A 15108-nucleotide genomic window follows, 5' to 3' on the forward strand; every position below is an offset into this window, starting at 1 on the left:
AATCTTAAAATGTCCTTAAAAAGGACTTAAAATGTGAAGTTCTTTAAGCAATATAATGTCTGTGACTGTGATAGAAACAATTTAACTGCTCCTCTGTTCAGGCTTCTGTCCACCCTCTGTCTTACAAAATGTGTAAATGATTTTTTGGAGACATTTGGAAATGGACAAGCAGAGACAATTTAGAAGTCTGCACTGTCCCTTCAATAAGAGCCCAAAGTGTCCTGTCATCCGGCGATGTGTGATGAGATAAAATTATTTCAAAAATAAGCCAGGTGTGAGAGTTTCCTGTTAACTTAAAGTGTCATATTGATAAGAAATCTTCTTTTTCTGCTCCTGACTCACTCTGAGTCTCACAGGGGAGGCTATGAAGGTCGTGGATATTATTTGCTCTTGATCTGAATTTTTGTTACTGAATTTGGCCTTGCTCTACTCATCTGTGGAAGGCCTTCTTAGGTGGTGAGCAGGGCTCCCCACTGAAGAGTGTGTGACTTTTCCCAGCAGGAGGTAGGTGTCTGTCCTCCCTGTCTCTGTGCTGGTCCAGCTCAGTCACTGAGGGTCGGCAAAGACTGCGTGTGATGTAATTGAGTACAGTTTATGTAGAATAGAATCAAAGTAGAACATTGATTTGCTTAAATAATTCCAGGGAAGATCCTGAGACAAGAATTACATTGGTTGATGTCTCAAAGTATTCTGATTGTTGCCTGTTGAGAACTACTCAGGTGCATCCATGCACATTTCAGTTTGTTAATCAATGGAATTTAAAATGAAACCCATACGCATGTTGAAAATGTCCTGTTACTTTTGGATATTAAAATCAGTATGCTGTAGTCTCTGAATAATAATACTAATTTATATGTAGCCCACACATTATAGACTATTAAAAATTTCATTGAATAATGAAGGCCAGAGATAATTCCTCAGATATTTACTTAGATTATTCAATAGTAGTTTATTTTCAATAAATGTATACTTACTATTGGTTAACTTCTGAGGCACAATAATCACAGCATCGTCCCTGGCCTCACTCAGCTGCTGAGATGAGTGACCGAAGAGCGATCTACTCAGAACTGCATCCAGACAAAGTCCTAAAGAAGCCTCCAAGAGGACTTTCGAGGCCTGAAACTTCTATTTCAATAAATGACCGGGAGAAAATCGACCCACAGTTAAATGTATAACTCCACGGTGCTTCACAGAAGCATCCAGGGAGCGGCAGTGACCACAACTGGGAAGGTAAAACGCTTAATGAGCCTTGACATCCCTGGTCTGAGGTGCTAAGTTGGGGCACCGAGGTGTGGCTAAAAAGTGAGGCAAAAGCTCACTTCCTTTTCCTCTGTGAGGACAGGCACTATGACTTGGGCTGTTATTCTTTAAATGCAAATGTAATTTTATTTGTGGAAATTTCTTGTCGTTGGCTGAAGAGTCATGGAGCATTGTGCTCACCGAAAATGCAGAGGTAAAGCTTCCAGGTGAGGGAGCAGGTCTGGGACCCAGGTGTACCTGTGTGGGTTCCTGTCCTGTGGGCTCCCTTGTGTGTCGACCTTCTCAATAGCTGTCTCCACCCTGCTTCGTCATCCGTGCCCCGTTGGTCCTCGCAGATTTCCCATCGCCTCCAGAGAAGATCTTCACAGCGCTCCTGGGAATCATCCTCCTCATCTCTAAAGCCTCCGTGCTGGCAGCCATGGTTGCTGTTTTGCTCTGTATGTATATTTTTGAGACTATAAAGAGACGTTCTGCATGCATGATAGAAAATGCCTTTGAACATTTCAAATTATCAGCGAAAAGAGCTCTCATTTTAATGCATATATCTGGATGAGATGTGGAATTGTTACTCTGAATTTTTCAAAAATATAAAAACTGAAAGATTTTTAGCTTATACTTTAAAAAACTGCATATGTATATCCTAATTGCGTAATCAAATATAAGCTTTAGGAGGCTGAAAAATCTCATTAAGTAATGCAAATTAATTTTTGAAAGTTGTAACATAAAATATTATACTGTGACAGACAGTGACTTTGGAGATTTAGGCATTTAATGAAATACTCTTCCCAAAATCTTTTATTACTTTATCAATTTTTCTTGGTAAAATCAATTTCATTCTACATTATTCTAATTCTAAATAAGATAAATTTAAATGAAACTAAAATTTATCTATTTAGAAATTAACTTCATAAGAATTTCTTTAAAATTTCCTTCTGTAGTCATGTAGAAGAAAACAATTCATTAAAACAATTCATTAAAATCTGAAAAGATGCATAATGATTTTCAAAGATCTGATGTTTGTACAGACTATATTTTCTTTCTAGTAGAAGTCATTCAAAATGATACTAATTTCCTTCAGTGAAAGCAAACTAAAAACATGAGCTTCTGATGCTCATAAATGAAGCAGGAGGACATTCTTTTCCAGTGAATAACATTAAGAAATACCCAGTTGAAATTACAATATTTGTGCCAATTTTATCAAATTTCCTACTGGTATAATTTGAGAGCTCAATGCATTATTCTAGAGAAGAGGTTTTACTCAGGATTTTAAAGACGCTTGCAGGGTGAGTTTTTGTTAAATTGTGAACACATGAATTAAGGGACAAAAGGGTAATCCTTTCCTGAGCTGGTCCGTATGAGAAAATGTTTTATATGTGCAGCCAGTGGGAGTGTATAGGTTTGTATATACTGAGGTGCAATCATAAAATATGGTGAATGTTTAAATAAAAATTGTATTGTAGAAAAAGACATGCTACCATTAATCCTCCTCAAACACTCACCCTTATTTCAAGCAGACTTATTCTGCCATTCTTCCTACTTTCTGAAACAATTCTACGAGTCCTCTTTCATGTCTTTTCTGGCTTCACTGATGCCCAGAATCGATTCAAAATATTTATGACAATTGCTGTTAAATAAAAACATTATGTGTGTTCTTATTGTGCTTACTTACTGGATATGGCACCAAGCAACTTCTAGTTCTTTCCCAAAGTCAAAATCATCATGAAAGGTTAAATTTTGAAGCAAGTCAGGAAATCCAGGCAGTCATGATAGTGCAATTAAAGACACTCATGAAAGAGAACTTTCAAGGGGAAATATTCTGAGGAGGATTAATGACTGTGTAGCTTTTATTGCAATAACTCCTGATATAGTTTGGCCACATCTTGTATGTTTATATTATGCAAATATGTAAATTCATTTTCATGTTTAAAAATTCACATGGCTTCAGGATAGAAATCCATAATCTTTCTTCAACATATCATTGTGACCATTGTCCAAGGGAGTGGTTTACATATTCCAACAGTTGTTATTCTGTTAGTATGGGAAAAAAGAGTTGGAAGGAGATTTTGCTGCCCTAAGCTTATAAGAATCTTAGCTGCTTAATATAGACTATGAGGAGAAAATGATAAGATTTTAAGTGTTTCATTCTGATTAATCTTTTTTCTAATCATTATATATATAATTAGATATAGAATTCATACATAGTTTTTTTTATTTATAAGTCTATATTATTTCATTGTTTACAATATTTTATTTGTACATTCCTAATGCACATTTTATTATTTACAGTTCTTGGTTTTGATGAAAAGTCATGCCTACCTAAGAGATTATTTTTCTGAAATAAACTTTCCTATTCAATTTTATCATACATAAAAAACCTAAACATCTCATAATTCTTAGGTTGTTCACAAAGTAAGGGGGCAGATAGAATTCAAGTCAGATCACCAAATAGAAGAAGTTCACAGTGCCTAGCCGCCCTGGCCCTGTGTAGGATCACATCAGTTCTTATTCCTCCCTCAATCATGATCCTCATTTGCTATTATCAATCAGATTCACCTGCTGTTGAACTTTTTGTGAATGGAATCAAGCCAGAGGCATTTTTCTGTCTCCTTTCACCAACCTGTGATTTGGGGGCCATTTCTGGGAACTCTGTGTACTTAGGCTTCTCTGTGTACTTCTGTGGATGACAGTTCTAGAATTGGTGACAAAGACTGAATGAAGTCCTTCTTTTCCATCTGAGTAACAGCATTAGACACTGATTGTGTAGATATTAACCTCACTCCATCCATTATTTCCTGCTTGTGCTCCGGGTCTGTCGCTAATGGCTCTGGACCTTGCTAGAGATCTTTTTCCCTGGGTGTATCACAGTCTCCTTTTTATTTTACTTATCTTTTCCATGACTGTGAGGCTGTGATGAGCGGTCTCATGCTATCTCATACATGTCACATTCCTTCTGAAAGAGAATGTAGAGATATTCTAGTCAGGCCATTTCGAATCTGAGAGAAATGATGATTTTCTCTTAATTTTTTTTTACATATATAGTGAAGAAGTGGTTTAGAAAAAAATGAATCTGCACATGGATTTTACATGATTTTGAATTTAAAATTTATCATTTATTTATTTATTTATTTATTTTTGGTACCAGGGATTCAACTTGCCTTGTGTCCTTGAGAGGCAGGCAGTGGAACCACTGAGCTAAATCCATGGGCCTTTTATTTGAAATCTTACATATTTTAGAGAAAAATCACCTGTAGTCTACAATAGATAAAATCACCTATTTGGTTATTACTCTCTTTTCTCTGTGGATATTTCATCCACTCCCGTAATACTTATGCCATGCCTTCATGATTTCTAGTCCTGATTTTCATGCTCAGATCTGTTTTGAAGTGTTAACTGACTGATTTTTATTTTGGTATTTATTTGTAAATGATGCACTAACTTTTATAAACTAAACTGAAAGGTATACTATCATAATTTTACTCAAAGGTCTTATTTTTTTATTTTACACTTAAGTTTTTAGCAATGAGAAAGAAATGAGATATTTCTATTTCTATGGTCAGATCATGGAGGTGTTACTTTCTAAATGTCCAATTACTGATTAAAGTAATGACATAAGTTAATTGTTTTCATGAGCCTTTTTCTTTTGTCCTAAATTTCAATATTTATTTAATATACTTTTTGTATCATGACTATGCTATTAATTTTAGTTGTTCAGTGTACTCAAGAAAAGCAACAACAGCAAGAAATTCTAGCAAAGCTTAGACAAGAGTTCAACATTACACAAAGTGACAGTGTTTTAAAGGAACTTTTGACAAATAAAACTTTAGAATATGACATTCTTAAAAATAAAACACACTGGAAAAAATGGAGCTGGAATCACTTTCAAAGAACAAATGTCATAAGAAAAATAAGATCTTTTCAAAACTTTTGCAAAATTCAGGTATGTATGGTAGAAAGTCTTAATAAAAGGTTGCATTATTTTTTTCTTGTACACAAGGTTTGAAGTCTAATAAACAGACTATTATACTATTGATCCCTGGATTTAGAGGAGAACTTTTCATTTTTACCTTGTAGATATGAACTAGATATGTGGTTTGCTTCTAGGGTAGATGCCCTAGAAGCCATATTTGGAGTAGTAGAGCCTTATAGTTAGTTAACCCAAATCAATGGCTGCTGTGCTATTACTCCAGCTCCAGAAGGTGAAATCATATACCATCTTCCCTGTAAATGTAGATCATTTTGTTCTTGTGGGCAAATTAGAGAATTCTATTTGTTGCAGACACAGAACATGTATGTTACCAGTCAAAATATATTGCCTTTAACATGGGCTCAAGAGTTTTCATTTAAATGCTGTTTTAAAAGTAACTAAGTAACTGTGCTTTCATTCTGCTTTGAGTTTAGATGATATATAAATATATATATGATATATATATGATATATATATATGACATATATATATATATATGATATATATATCCGTATAGTACATCTGCAAGGTTAACTATAGTGTTGATGTTTGTGCAACTGTGTGTGATGATATCTGTGGGGGACGGCCTTATTGATTGTGTCCAAAGCAGGCTGTATGCAGTGCAGGCTATAAAGAGTTAACCCCTCAATTGGCTCATTTTAAGAAGTGAGAGACAGAAGCTTACATGACTCATAAAAGCACCTCATAAGCATCATGGTAGCATGCAGGTTAGCATGACCTTCCCACTAATGGCCACAGCAGAGACCAGATAAATGGCCTGTGAAGCTGAGGGGCCCAATATGAGTTAGCATAGTAGCTGAGGTTGGAGTAACTTGCAGCCAAATTTCATCCCACAACTAAAACCTTCTTAACTAGAAGGACAAGGTTCTAATTACAACCCTATATTTTGTCTATTCTGTTCCTAATTTGAGAATGCTTTGCCTTTTCTTTTAAAAGCCTTGCATGCATTAGTATCCATAGCAACTGCACAACTGCTAGTCCTCAGACATAGTTCCCCTTTACCCCAATTTGATTACCAATAAATATCAGTGGCTTGGACTGAACAGGGCCTTTGCTGGTTGCTCAGCACTGGCCATTATGGCTCCCCATTTCTCTGTGTTTTTAATTCTGTCTTTGAGTATTTCTTCAACCCTGCATAGTACACTGGGCAGGAGACCGGAACCTACTGCAGAGATTACCAGTAGATACCATTAAAAACACTGAGAGAGAGTCGGGGATTTAGCTCAGTGGTTTTGCTGCCTGCTGCGCAAGCACAAGGACCCGAGTTCGATCCCTGGTACCAAAAAAACAAAACAAAAACAAAACAAAACAAAAAAACAAAAAACACCTGAGAGATAAAATGTTAAATTTCATGCATTAAACTTTTCTTGCATAATGGCCTGGTTATCTTGAATTGATCTTATTAATCAAAAATTATTAAATATTTCTTTAAGAAACAGTATTTACCATGCTATTTAGTCTCACTTTGGTATGGCAGTAGAAATTTATTGTCTCTGTTAATAAAAGGTCAATAACATTTAAAAATTTGATACATTATAAAATACATAGAATTTAAATTCCAGACATTTTCTTCTACTTAGAGAACATTCCAGATTTTTAAAAAATAATTTAATTATTGTAGAACAACTTTATTGAAGTATTATTGCTACAAAAAATCTGCACATATTTAATATATTCTGTTTGATAAGTTTGGACAAATACATGTACCCATGAAATCATTACCGCAATTAGGCTAATAGACATATCTGTCACCTTCAAAAGTTTTTTCATGTCTCATGTCTCTTGTAGTGAGAACATTTAACCTGAATGAACCCTCTTAAAGTTTTAAGCACAGAATGCAGTATCGTAAACTTCAGGCACTGTTATCTAGAGCAGATCACTAGAATTTATTCATCTTGCACTACTGAGGATTTAGACATGGAGCAACATTTCCTTATTTACCCTCTGACCTACATGGGGCAACCACCATTTCAGTCTCTGCTTCTATGAGTTTCACTGTGGGGGATCAGCCATTATATGTATAGACTGGTGAGGGGCCAGGTTACAGCCCCCACAGCTCTAGGGTGGGCCTTAACTTGTCTCAAAAACAGAGAAGTTGTGCAAAAGACCCTAGAGTTCCTGGCTGTGTGAGAAAGCCCTGATCATAGCACTCCTCAGACAAGATAATGCCTACTGGGAACAATAAAAAATGCAGGCAACCTGATGAGGGGAAGGACTTTAACTTGTTCCCTTTGAGATGCTAAACTTGGTCCCTATCTTGCTTTCCTAAACTTACTGCAGTCTCTGTTCCTCAAAGAGTACACCACACCTCCCCTCTGCTCCATTCTGATGAATAAAAGTGGATCCACTGTGGAGTTTGTGGAAGTCAGTCCACTGGAGTCAGATTCCTCCTGCTCCCCACTTGAACATTGACTACTGTTTCTGTCTCTTTTTTTTATTCCCCATCGTCCTCCCTCAGGTATTTGGGAGTCTGATCAGCTCCCGACATTTCACTATTTAGATACGTCATATATGTGGACTCCTAAAGAGGTTCTTTCTTTCTAATGATTGGTGTATTTCACTGAGCACAACATCCTCCAAGTGCATACATGTTGTCTCATATGGCACAATTTACTTCTTTGTAGAGGCTAAATAATACTCTGTGTATGTGTATAAATTTTATGTATCCTTTCATCCCTTATATATATTTAGGTTGTTTCCATACCTTGCCTATTACAAATACTGCTACATTGGATATGGGAGTGGAGATGTATGTTGGCACTCCAGAATCTTGATGAACTTTGTATTATCATTACTGAGCTATGAGATTTTTATTTAGTTGTAGAAGGCTGATAAATACCTTTCTCTGATTTGCAAAATACTAGATAACAAGAAGTTTAATGATTCTTATATATTGTAGGTAAAATTTGTGGAGGCCACTTGACCTGTTATGGAGTAAAATGTTATTATTTTATCAAGGAGAGTAAAGACTGGAACGGCTGTAAACTGACTTGTCAAGATTACGGATTGTCCCCTGTGAAGATAGATGATAGAGATGAACTGGTAATACAAACTCTTACATTCACTTTTATCCTCCTAGACTTTTCCTCTCATTCTTGGGCCTAAGACAACGGGGACCTTCAGCTACGCTTTGTGTTGTGTCAGTTACATGGGCCAAACTTGTAAGTTAGGAGCCTCCCAGGAGACGCCTGCCTGCTGAGAAGCCTTGGTCCTGCTACTTACTAAGTGCTCAAACGTGTGACCTACTATGGTGGCCACTACTGTGCAGGAAGCAATGTGGGTCTCTGCCTTCATCTCCCTTTCCAAGGTGTCTGCAGTGGAGCCTCCCAGAGCAGTGCTCTTTCCCTGCATGAAACTGAGTCCTTTGGTGAACTGGATCTGACAGTTATTTGTCCCATAGAGTGGCAACCAAAAACCAGGGGCAGCATAATCTAGGAGTTACCATTAGGAACCCAGACACCAGACTGCCTGGGGAGAACGTCCATGTTCACCACATACTGGGTGGACGACCTTAGGTAAATTAGTCTGTCTGGTCTATGTGAAAAAATGGAGATGATGATGACTATAAATGTATTAGCCAATTGGCCCCATGTGATTTTCACCACCTCGACCATATAGATAACATTTACTTGATCAATATTCTGATATATAAAGATGTATATCTTTAAAGATAATTATAAAATAGAAAACATACTGGCAGTGATATTGAAATTGTCTTTCTAATTGATTACCTAGGAAAGTTATCCACATATACAACATGTGTTTTTAACAGAGAAATGAAAGATTTGTCAGAAACCTATATTTAGGAAAACCACAAATTTATATGCAAATTTAAGAAATGTTTAAAATCAAAACTTAAATGAATTCATAATATCAAGTCATTCCATAATTTTCTGCTTTATACAGTAAAATATAAGTTCAAACCTACATTTTAAAATATATTCAGTCATTTAATCAGACATCTTGTGCTGTCACCATGATATATCATGTTTTAAAGGCAGAAAATGCTTCCAACTATCTCCCCTCTCCTTTACCCTCTCCAATTACTAGACTGCAGAAAGGCTTTCTCTTAGGAAACTGAAGCTTTCATGCACATCCTCTTCATAAATACCTTTTATTTAAATTAAATTTTTGAAGATTATTTCTTTCACCTAAGGTTATGTGATGATTGTTCTTCCATATACTTCAGTAATCTTCTGGAGCATGAATTTGAATAGTGTCATAAAGTGTCCAAAATTATTTAACAAATCTCCAGTTGCACAATACTTAGGTTTTTCATTTTTCTCTATTTTTAAATATTTATTAAACTGATATCCATTTATAACATGAATAAATAATGTACTAGTGGAAAATATCTTTAGAAAATGGAAAGACAGGGGTGGAGGGAGCAGGATGAGGACAGCAGCAGCGCCCTGGCCATGGGAGCAGAGGCTCCTCTGGGTGTTGTCACCTCACAGATCAGAGTTTTGTTTCATGATGTATTTGGTTTCTTTTACAGGACTTCCTTCGACTCCAGCTTGGTCAGTGTTATTACTGGATCGGGCTGTCATCTGATACAGGGCAAAATGGATGGAAATGGACGGAGAGCAGCGCGTCTCCTGGAATGTGAGTTTCTGGAGGGCATTGGGCTCTAAAGTCAGTGTGGGCTCGGGGAGGATTGGATCGAGATTGTAAAGCATCTTGTCTTGCTTCTCACAGCCAATCCCATCTTCAAACAGAAGTCTTTAGTACAGGAAGGATGAGTAATCGGTGTTTGAGGAAGCATAGTTTAAAAAGGAAGAGAAATGTCATGCAGTTATTAATGTTGACCCTATGCTTCAAGTGTTTCTGTGTATAGTTAGCATCTACTTGGTCATTTCTTCCTTTTTAGTCCATGTTTATCACACATTCGCTCTACTTAATGAACCTATACATAACAAGTTTTGTGAGTTCCTAGTTTTTCTTCCTATAGCAAATTACATGAAAAATATTTTCATTTTGAGTTCTTAGATGGGAGGCTGCTTCTTCACTTCTGCTTAACCCAGGGTCTGAGACAGTTCCCATGTGATTCATGCTGAAGATGTATCCCTTTCAGCCCTATGCTGTTTGGGTGGCTTCATTATTTTGAATCTGCACTGAGTGGACTCATTATTCAGCCTGCGATTTCCACCCAGGGGAAACTGGCATCAGTGTTTCATTTGCCTTGAAGTTTCCCACCATTCCTTAAGTGTCAGCTTGAGTAGGAATCTGTTTCTCACCAGTTTATGTATTCAAGAAGATTTAATTTTTTTCTTATTGAACATTTTCAATTGTCTTCAATAGGAACCGTGTTCTGGCACTTGATCCACCATTTGCCGGAAATAGAAGTCTTGTTTTGGATAGGGTATTCAATGGATTCACATCTTTTAACAAATACATAACTGCTACCTATGGGGCAGGACTAAAAACAAAACAAACAAAAGCATCAAGCAAGAGATCTCAGCTCTGGCTGTATTCTAATTCTCCCTTTTCTCTTTAAAATATAGGCATATGAGATCTGGTTATTTATATGGCAAAAATTTGTTTCTTCTTTTTAATCTCTTATTTTTATTTTAAAAAATGAGGAAAGTAGGCTTGGTGTATCATAATCATATAACAATATTGTTATTTTTGTCTGGTGATGATAAATTGCCAGTTTGTAATACAATGGGGATTGTAGGTGTGATCAAGAGGCCATGATTTTATTAATGGTCTAAAAGCAGAAGAAAATCATTAGTAATTTAGGGTTAATATTTTCATACTTTGTATATTTAAGCAATAGAATTTTTAAAAATCATTACTTGTGGGGCTAGAGATTTAGCTCAATGGTGCCACTGCCTGCCTCAAAAGCACAAGGTTCTGAGTTTGATATCTGGTACAAAAACAACAACAAAATCATTACTTGTGTCTTGGTAAACTTCAGAATTATACAGTGGCCCACATGTTTTCTGTTCTACAGTAATGCTAGAACAATGCTTCCATCTTCTTGGGAAGGAAAATGTGCCTTTTTAAGGGAAACGAGAATATCATATATTGCCTGCAGTAAGACCTACCACTGTATCTGTGAAAAGAGAATGGATGCTACTTTCCCTGCTTCAGTGTGCAGTGAGGAGGAAAGGTAAACATGGAATGTTGTCATTTTGGTTTTTTTCCTGTAACAATTCATTATTACTTACAAATGAATATTTTTGACTTTTGCTTTGTTTTAGTTTGTTATGGAAACAGGGAGAGCTGAGCCCGATAAGGAAGGAAATGTTCCTTTGGAACTTGACTTAGAGATCAGAAGCCATTGTTCTTCATGGAGAAGAGAGGAAGAGTTTGTCTTTGGTGAGCAATTACTGTTTTCTTTAATCACCTTGAGGAATTATTCTCTCTTTCTATTCCTGAACCACCCACAGGACCAATTAAAGAACCCTGAGAAACACTATGCATTTTTTCCTTATCCATAAAGTAATCCTTTTGATAATTGGTGGCTTCAATAGCACAGTTAAAAACTAGACTAGGAAGGCCTGGTGGTGCACACCTGTAATCAAGCATTCTGAGAAGCTGAGGTCAGAGGACTCCAAGTTTGAGCCCATGCTGGGCAATTTAGTGATACTGTTTCAAAGAGTGAGATGGGGATATAGCTCAGTACAAAGCCCTTATTTTCAATTCCTAGAACCAAAACCAAACAAACAAAAATCTAGGATATGATTGTATGAGTCTTGTTTTTCACTGGAACCTTACCTTGACTTTCAAAATTTTTTATATTTCTATAAAATGTAATTTCAACTTACTGACTAATTGCAAGCATGTGCAAGGAACTCCCATATATCCTTATCCATGGTTATCAGTTGTGTGTATTTTGCTGCAACGATCAAAGTTAGAAAATTTGGTGTTGATACAGCACTATAATTTAATCTATCACCCATGTTTTATCATCCCAGTGTTATCACTTGTAGATCTTTTCCTCCATGAGAAGAAACATACAGCCCATTTAGGTCCAGTGTACTTTTGTGTCATTTAGTCTGGAACGGTTCTTCAGTCCTTGGTTTTTCTTGACTTTGCCATTTTAAAACTAATAAGCTTTGTTGAGTTATACCATACATATAAGGAAGTGCATCCATGGAAGACATGAGAAATAGAGGGTTTAGCAAATTCAGACACCACTTATCCGCATCAAAATGCTGCACAGGCCATCTCCAAGACCCCTAGGAGCTCCTTCTCATCCCTCAGCACGCATCAGGCCACATGCAAGCAGTGACCAGTGTCCTTTCATTATAAACTAGCTGTGCCTATTGCTGATTTTCATGTGTCATGAACTCTTCTGTGTCTAGCTTTTTTGGTGAGCATGTTTTTGAAATTCACCCCTGCTTTCTCTTGTATCAATAATTCATTCTTTTGATACAAAATACTATCCCATTGTATAGGTATAATGTCATTCTATAAAATGGTTTACCTGTGAACATTTCATGTATTTCCAGTTTTTTGGCTGTTATTAGTAAAGTTTGCATTACTGGTAAGTGCTTGGCAGTGTCCATTCTTATTAAACCTTTTGCATTTCTAATTGCATTGATTGTGTCTTTCCTCTGCTTTTTGGGGTAATATTGTCTAAAGTTTTTTTTCTACTTTGTTTATTTTTGTTTATGTTAGTAAGTGCAAGGTCCTGAGTTGGATCCCCAGTACTGAAAAAACAACAACAATAAAAAACAAAAAACAAAACAAAACAAAAAATCCTAGCTCAAACTACACAATACCAGTTCTATGTTGAATTCTGAAGTCCCCTGGACCTTCTCCTTACCCTATTTGTGTGAGGCTATTACTAGTTCCTCCTGGTGGAAACACTTGTTGGCTATATTCATTACAATCCTGCTGACTTTATAATTTGGCCCATGAATTCTTAACTGTTTCTTTGGCTTTGTCTCCTCCAGACTCAAAGCTATATGCCTACCCAAGATGATAATGCCTGATGCCTGTCGAGGGCCTTCAGGTAGACCCTCTGTAGAGTACTTCTCACTGCTGATCACAACTCTTTAGCCAGAAGTAGCTAGAACAGTCTTCACCCTTTCCCCCCTCACAGCAGTTAGGGGTACTTCTTCAGATGGGGGAATATTGTAGATAGGTAAGTTAATTAGATATCTTGTAGGCAGTTAGTCAGGGCTAGCCCAAAAGGACCCAACATGGAGGACAGTCAAGACACATTCACTGAAGGCCAGAATTGTAAAAGGAGAGAAACTACCACACCCACATAGGATGAATAGCAGTGATTGATATTCTAAATAGGTATCCATCACCCAGATGAGGGACAAAGATCTTCCAAGAAAGATTCCTGACCAACCCCTTTCCACCAAAAATCCTTGCTCATTCCCTGTACACTTGCTATGTGACTTGTTTCCCTATTGGATCCCCATTTAATCAACATTACCTAAGCAACTATTCTTGTCATAATCTTATTGGTTGTTCATACTTTTGTCCACCTTGTGATTTCTCATTGGATCAATATTATTTAAGTGATGTCACTTGTAATCTTACTAGTTGGCTACAGTTTTGTCCCACCTTGAACCTGCCTTACCTCATGGCTTTATCTCATAAAACACCTTTGAGAAGTTAGGTGAGAGGGCAACCCACTTTCTGGTCCCCCTTCTATCTCTCTTAGACAGAAGCTATCTTTCTCTCAATAAATTTTCCTACTCTAAAAAACAAAAACAAAAGCAAAATCCTAGCTCTTTAATTCATTAATTACTTTAGTCTCAATTTCATTAATTTCTCCTCTGTTATTTATGATTTTATTGCTTGTACTAGCTTTGGGTTTGTATTGTTCTGTTTTTATAGAATTTTGAGGGGCATCATTAGGATATTTATTTGGGCACACGCTGCTTTTATGATGTGGGTATTCACAGTTAACTTTGCTCTTAGGATAGCTTTTATCGTGTCCCATAACTTCTGATATGTTGTGGTGACATTGTTGCTTATTTCTACAAACTGTCTAATTTCTTCCTTGATTTTTCCTATGACACACTGATTATTTAATAGGGTATCTTAAAATTTGCATGCACTTGAATAATTTTTGTGGTTTCTTTCACCATTTATTTCTACCTTTATTGAACTATGATCTGATAATATGGGTGTGATAATTTTGATTCTTTCACATTTACTTAAGAATGCTTCAAAGGTAGCATGTGCTCAATTTTAGAGAAAGTTCCTTGTGCTGCTGAGAAGAATGTGTTGTTGTGGGGTGGAACACTGTAGATATTTATTAAATCTATTTGTTCAAAGGTTTGGTTCACCTCTGATATTTGTTGTTGATTTTTGTATAGTTAGTCTGCCCTTTCTTTCTTACTTTTTTTTTACTGTAGGTGGTTGGGGATATCCAGTATAATTGTGTTCATGTTTATCTGATCTTATATGTTTCGTAGTGTTTGTTTTATGAGTTTGGGCATACTGGTATTTGGTGCACATAGGTTTATATTTGTTATCTCTTCCTGCTGAACTGTTCCCTTACCCAATATATAGTGACTGTTGCCTTTGCTGATCAGTTTTGGCTTGAAGTCCATTATGTCTGAAAATGGGACAGCTATTCAGGCTTTTTCTTGAATTTCCTCTCTTGGTTATTATTTCCATACTTTTAATCTGTAAATGTTTTTGGATTAAATGTGCTCCTCATCAAATAGACAAAAGAAAAAAGTAAAAGAAATAAGGGCAGGAAAGGAAAAAGTTAAATTATCATTATTTGTGGATGATATGATACTCTACATAGAAGACAGCAAAAACTCCACCAAAAGATTTCTAGATTTAATAACAAATTCAGTAGCTTAGCTGGATACAAAGTCAACACTCAAAAATCAATAACATTCCTATATGCAAATAACAAACTCACTGACAGAGAA

General features: G+C 36.3%; 1 pseudogene across 1 annotated transcript; it reads left to right on the top strand.

Moving 5' to 3' along the window:
* The first annotated feature begins 1037 nt into the window (after positions 1 to 1037).
* On the top strand, positions 1038 to 11364 carry LOC110349334 (killer cell lectin-like receptor 4; annotated as a pseudogene). The gene is made up of 6 exons (XR_015452370.1): positions 1038 to 1169; positions 1550 to 1697; positions 4965 to 5197; positions 8145 to 8287; positions 9744 to 9850; positions 11202 to 11364. The product of XR_015452370.1 is annotated as a killer cell lectin-like receptor 4 (transcript).
* Positions 11365 to 15108: the final 3744 nt, after the last annotated feature.

Source organism: Heterocephalus glaber, unplaced genomic scaffold (genome assembly GCF_053883595.1).
Source record: "Heterocephalus glaber isolate CG9 unplaced genomic scaffold, H.glaber_assembly_v1.0 deba00001444, whole genome shotgun sequence".
In the NCBI taxonomy this organism is placed as follows: domain Eukaryota; kingdom Metazoa; phylum Chordata; class Mammalia; order Rodentia; family Bathyergidae; genus Heterocephalus; species Heterocephalus glaber.